This window comes from Anomaloglossus baeobatrachus, chromosome 11 (assembly GCF_048569485.1).
Source record: "Anomaloglossus baeobatrachus isolate aAnoBae1 chromosome 11, aAnoBae1.hap1, whole genome shotgun sequence".
NCBI lineage: Eukaryota > Metazoa > Chordata > Amphibia > Anura > Aromobatidae > Anomaloglossus > Anomaloglossus baeobatrachus.
The window spans coordinates 63815231-63821230 of record NC_134363.1 but is presented as its reverse complement, the minus strand read 5'-3'; positions in this window follow the sequence as shown (position 1 = coordinate 63821230).

The window sequence follows — 6000 nt, the reverse complement described above, 5'->3', positions numbered from 1 at the left end:
CAGTCAAAGCACAGTTACAACCACTGCTGACTATACACTGAGTGGTGACTAAAGCGGTGCCCCGTTAACTGGATGACAAAAGATGCTGGGAGGAATAAAGTTAATTTCCTCCTGGCAGTGGGGCTCTAAGTGTGGGCGCCGGGCAGATTCAGAATGCTAATAACCTGCAGATTAACCTCATATCTACAGGTTAATAGTGGTTTTCCACTTGACAGGTTCCCTTTAAGTGGATAGGATATTTTGACATGTGTAAAGGTGCCTATGCTGGAGAGTGGAGTGAGTAAGCCACTGCCAGATATCTCTATCAGTGACTCCCTCAGAAGTTAAGGATCGGGCATTGAAAATTAACATGTCTTATCCTATGGGCATGTTGTCAAGTAACAGTTGCATGACCCATAGTGAGCAGGCTCTACCAAAATTGGTGTTTCAGCCAACTTTGCTCTAATGTTTGGACCTCCTCAGACTCAGACTCAGAATGCTTGGGTGCAACTGACGCTTCTATACCCACTTCATCCACTATAACTACTTCCGTGATTTTCATTGAGGTCAAAATGATGCATCATCTACTTGAGACTGGCTTAGACGTTTTTGGATTACCTAGTTACATAGGTTGAAAAAAGACCTAGGTCAATCTGCATCTAAAACAAGCAGAGTTAATCTGATACCATCTGATAAGATGAGGGAATGTTCTGCTGGAGCAAGTTGCTCCACCACCTGCTTGTAGGGGAGAATCAAACACAAAATTGGGTTGTGAATGAGAAAAACGTTGGAGATACGAGTGGGAAAATTTGTTGAGTTTTGGTGACCACCTTAGTCCTTTGTTAACTTTTTCTCTACTGGTTTTCTCTGTAAAATGTGCTTACTATTGAAGGTACTTTTCTAACTGGACTTCTTAAAATAAATACTACGCATCAAAATTGTACCGGATGTGCAGCCAATATTAACTTTTACATCGTTCTTTCAATTTTCTTCACCTTTGAGCCAGAAAGCCACAATTTTTTATTTTTAGGCACCATTGTGTTTTTAGCTTTTGTATATGACGTATGTGTATTTAAAATCATGAAATAAAGATTTTACTATTTTAATCATACATTTCACCTGGCACATTTTTTCGTTGGTGTTTCCACGTGCCCATGAGACATAGCAGGAACAAGGGCCATATGTTGTGAGGCGCCTTTATCAGGTCAACGTTCGGCCTAATAACTTGTGCTGCTGTTATTTTAAGCTTTGGTCATTTAATAAATGTTTCACTTGGTTTTGTATAATAACCTGCAGTAATGTCACAGGTATATATTGTATTTTTCTATAGGAGTGTCTGGCCATAAGTTATTGCAAAGGAGGTGGGGATACATTACAAAATAATCCTCATTTAAAGGGAGTATGTCATTAACACTACGTCTGGTAGTGTGCATAGCAAAGTGTAAATCATTAAGAAAGATGCCTACTACAGCTCCATCCACTGCACTGAAATTGGCATTTCATAGATATGCAAATTAAGTTTGGAAGTGCACAGGTGGTTTTTACGTGCACTTGCAGCCTATGCTTCTCCCTACTGGTGCCGTTCTAGCTTCTAAATTGACAGTGGAGGGCAGAGGTGATGTTATGTAGTCTCTACTGTCAATCAAGAAGTATAAGGCAGCACGAACATGGAGGATTCATAGACTGCAAGTGTGGCACCCCTGCGGCTTCAGGCGCCACAGGGTACTGCACCCCCATTAGGGTGTAGTACTCATCCTGGGTCCGAGGAAGGTCGACGCTGGTTTACACATGCACAAACATACAGTCACAGGGTTGCACTCCCCAATGGGGACTGGGCCAGGGTCTGATCACAGTAGGGGGTCACTATAGCGGTGGGTTTACAGGACGCCACCGCACCAGGGGCTCCCCAGATCCACTGGACTGGGGACCCAGGGTCAGGGAGAAGCAACCACCAGGGGGGACTTAGGAGCACAGTGGGAAGAGCAGGTTGACCTAGTGAGAGCAGTGAACCGGTCAGTGGCAGCGACTGGGGGCAAAAGCTCAGACCACACAACATAACAACAACAACAGAGAATTCAGCTCCAGACACAGAGCAGAGTGGACGTGCCGCCAGCAGCTCTGTGGGCCAAGGCGTTCAACGCAGTCGCTGGGGAGAACCAGGGCAGCTGCTTTCACAGGACTATCGCTGTCGGGATACAGATTCCTAGGGCACATATACTTCATGTTGTCTACCAACTTTGCAAGGGTTACCAATTCTGCAAGGGTCGCAGAGTTTGGCTACAGAAAATCACCGAACCAAACCATGAGTTTGCAGCAAATGGCACATAGGATCCAGGGTTGAGGACTGGCCCCATAACGGAACCGCAAAATCAGCATACAGAACGGGACACACTTTACTGACACCGGGACCCTCAAATGCTTCACGCCATGGGAGTCCGATACTTAGCACATAAAAGGAGGAGAGAGCTCACAGGCACACACACACCGGACTTGACCTTTCACGGATCCAGGATCGGCTGGAGCCCATCGTGGTGGAGAACGGTACCTCGGGCAGCGTCTGAAAGACTTGTGAGTAAAAACACCTGGAACCGCTGCCTTTGTCTCTGCTTCTCCTTTACCGGTGCCGACGCCCTGCGCTGCAGCGCCAATGGGGACTACCACCAAACCCTGCCATCCTCCCGGGGTAATCCCGCTCTTCCTGTGGGGAGCGACACCATCCTGGCTGCATTTAACATCTGCCCCGGTGAGAGACCCTGCAGCGGCGGCCCTCATCCCTGGCCATGTACAACAGGTGGCATCACGATCACCTTAAAAGACTTTCCTAAACCCCCGACTACTACCTCCGTCCTCCTTACCACCCTCCAATCCTCCTTCCTGTACGCCTCGGGGCAACGGAACCGGGCCAAGCCACCCAGTGACGACGCAGAGGATCTGCACCCCCGGCCCGGCAATGAGTAGGTTAAAATACCTGCCTCGTGGGGCGCTACACAAGTGCACTTATATATCCATCAGTGCACTTGCAGCCAATGCTTCTCCCTACTGGTGCCGTTCTAGCTTCAAAATTGACAGTAGAGAACAGAGGTGATGTTATATAGTCTCTACTGACAATCAAGAAGTAGAGGGCAGCACGAACAAGGAGGATTCATAGACTGCAAGTGCACTTATATATCCATCAGTGCACTTGCAAAATAATTTGCATATAAACAAAACCAGTATATTAGCACAACAGCTCTGGAGATGGCTTTGTAATAGGGCAATATAGAAAATTATGAAATATGCCTATCTGTCTCAACCTCTTTTTATGCAGTGGTAGTATCACTGTCAAGTTCACTTAAAGGATGAACTCTCAGTTATACAGCAAACTACTATATCATAATAATTACTATTCGTGATGGGTGAACCTAATCTGTAAAGTTTGGGGTCCATTCCGGATACCTAGTATCCGTGCACGGACCCACAACAGAGTTCTCAGGGAAATCCATGTAACTATTGGGATTCAGCCACCTGGATAATAAAAAAGAAAGGAAAAAGAAAGAAAATAAGGAATAAAACAGGACCGTTATAGTTACCGAGTATTGTGATACCCAGTACAGATAAAGCAGAAGGCAACAGAAGGCAACAGGCTGCAGACCCCAGACATGCTCTTATCTTTGCTATGTAGGCTTTTTAAAAATTATTTAAATAAATAATAAAAAAACAACGTGCATCCCTCCTATTTTGATATCCAGCCATGACAAAGCTGACAGCTGGGGGCTGGAATTCCCAGGCTCGGGAGGCCCATGGTTATTACCTCTCCAGCCTAAAAATAGCAGTCTGCAGCCACCCAAAACTAGCTCATCTCGATCGCTCTGGTGCGGTGGCAATCGTGCTAATATAAGGGGTTAATGACAGCTTATAGCTGCTACTAAGTCCTAGATTAGTAATGGAGAGCGTCTGAGACAACCCCCGGCCATTGCTAATATTGTAACTGCAAAGAAATAAAAACAAACACTGAAAAAATCCTTTATTTGACATAAAATACAATTAAAACTCACCCTCTTTCTCCAATTTATTAATCCTAAACACTTAGTTCTGACATAATAAACATGAGGTCCCACGACAATCATGGCTCTGCTAAGTAAGGGCACATTAGAGAACGTGACTGCCCTCCGTGTTTTCAGTCAAAGACTGACTGACTGAGCTTCTAGCTGTGAGTGGTGATCTCACTCAGTTTATCTGCAGTTACAGCTGGAAGTTCCCACGGTATCCCATCTGTGACTCTAGGTTTACTAACCTCAGATGACCTCCTTGAACTCAGTGACCTCACTTCAGGGGAACTCATTCAGTTCAATGAGACCTGCTTCTCCTGGCAGAAAACTGCAGTTTTTTTTGCCAGGAGATGCAGATTTGGTGCTGAAATGTATACACTAAATTCCTGCACGATATCGGAATCTTCTGGCAAAAAAATGCATCTAAACGCTATGCGGTTTTGATGCGATATTGATGCGTTTTTGATAGAAGATGCAGACTTGGTGCAAGAATTTGGTGTATAAATTTCAGCACCAAATTTGAATCTCTTACACTATAGGGACACAGACAAGCGTGTGTGATTCCAACCAATCACAGATGCTGTCACAGAGTGGGGGCACAGTCTGACTACAACCAATCACAGAAATCAGTATTGTCGGAGGGCGGGGGAAGCAGTGAATAAGTATGAGAAGACCCGGAAGCGGTGATACAGCTGCGGGGAAAGTCGGTAAGTATAACTGACCTGCTTTATTCCTTATTTTGCCTTTTTATTTAAATTTCTATCATAATCCGGGTGGCAGAACCCGAACAGTAACATGGACTTCCCTGAGAAATCAGTGTTTGGGGTCCATGCACGGACAATAGGTATCTGATACGGATCCCGACCATTACAGTTCGGGTTCACTCATCACTCGTTAGTAGCTTTTTTGTTATTTATACAGCAAACTACTGTGTCACAATCATTACTTCGGCTTGATCAATTGAGTTTCTTCTTGCTTTTAGGACTTTGTTCACACAGCGACAGTGATGCCTTTGTTAAAGGTTATGTTATTATATCACACACACATCACTTTATGTACGCAATATAAAAATACTCTGTCCAGCACATTTGTATCTCTGTATTCACACAGTACAGAATACAGGTGCTCTCCATTTCCTCCCACTCTCCAAAAACATTCTTAAAGGGAATCTGTTAGTATGATCAACCAGCCTAAGCCATCTATATGGAAATGTAGGTCATAGAAACGCAAATAAAATTATACTTTGATAACTGCAATCTGATGTCTTATTCTAGAGAAACACCCATTATTCTCAATATGTAAATGAGCTGTATAGGTTATAAGCTCTATAGGCCAGACAGATCTCCCTGAGAATCTGCATTAGCATTGTGAGACATGTAATGTCTGACACTTTGCTTTCCTGATCCTGATCCAGCAGCTTTTTTTGCCTTTTCTTGCTGCCCGCCTATGTGGCGCCCTTGAGGCTTCAGTCGCTACAGAGTATTGCACCTCAGCCGAGGTGTCTTATTCATCCCGGGTAAGACTGGGTCATTCACCGGTGCACAGCACAATTCATACAACACACAGTTAGCTGCCCTCCCTCCAGGACTGGGCTAGGGGAGGTGCTGGGGGCGGCCATCAGGAGGTATGGGACCTCCTGCCCACTAGTTCGGCAACCCAGGAGGCGGGGCACCATCAGGGGTAGAGAGGAGCAACAACACAGGGAGTTGAGCCTAGACCTGCGGACAGGCAACAGCAGACAAGGGAGAGAGGACATGAAAGAACAAGGGACCCGTGGCTTGGAGCTGAAGCGGCTTGGCCCTGGTTCTTAGGAAGAAGGGGGATCCCAGGGATCACTAGGAGCGCGGCAAGCGCCTGTGGCCCGTTCCACTGACCAGGTGCTGGGGCTGACACTTTGCTACATAGTCTGGATTCCGTATCTTCTCCAGAACCTCCATCCTCTATTCTTCCGCAGGGTATTGTAGTTGCCATGGTGTCATCAGAGTTGAAAGCA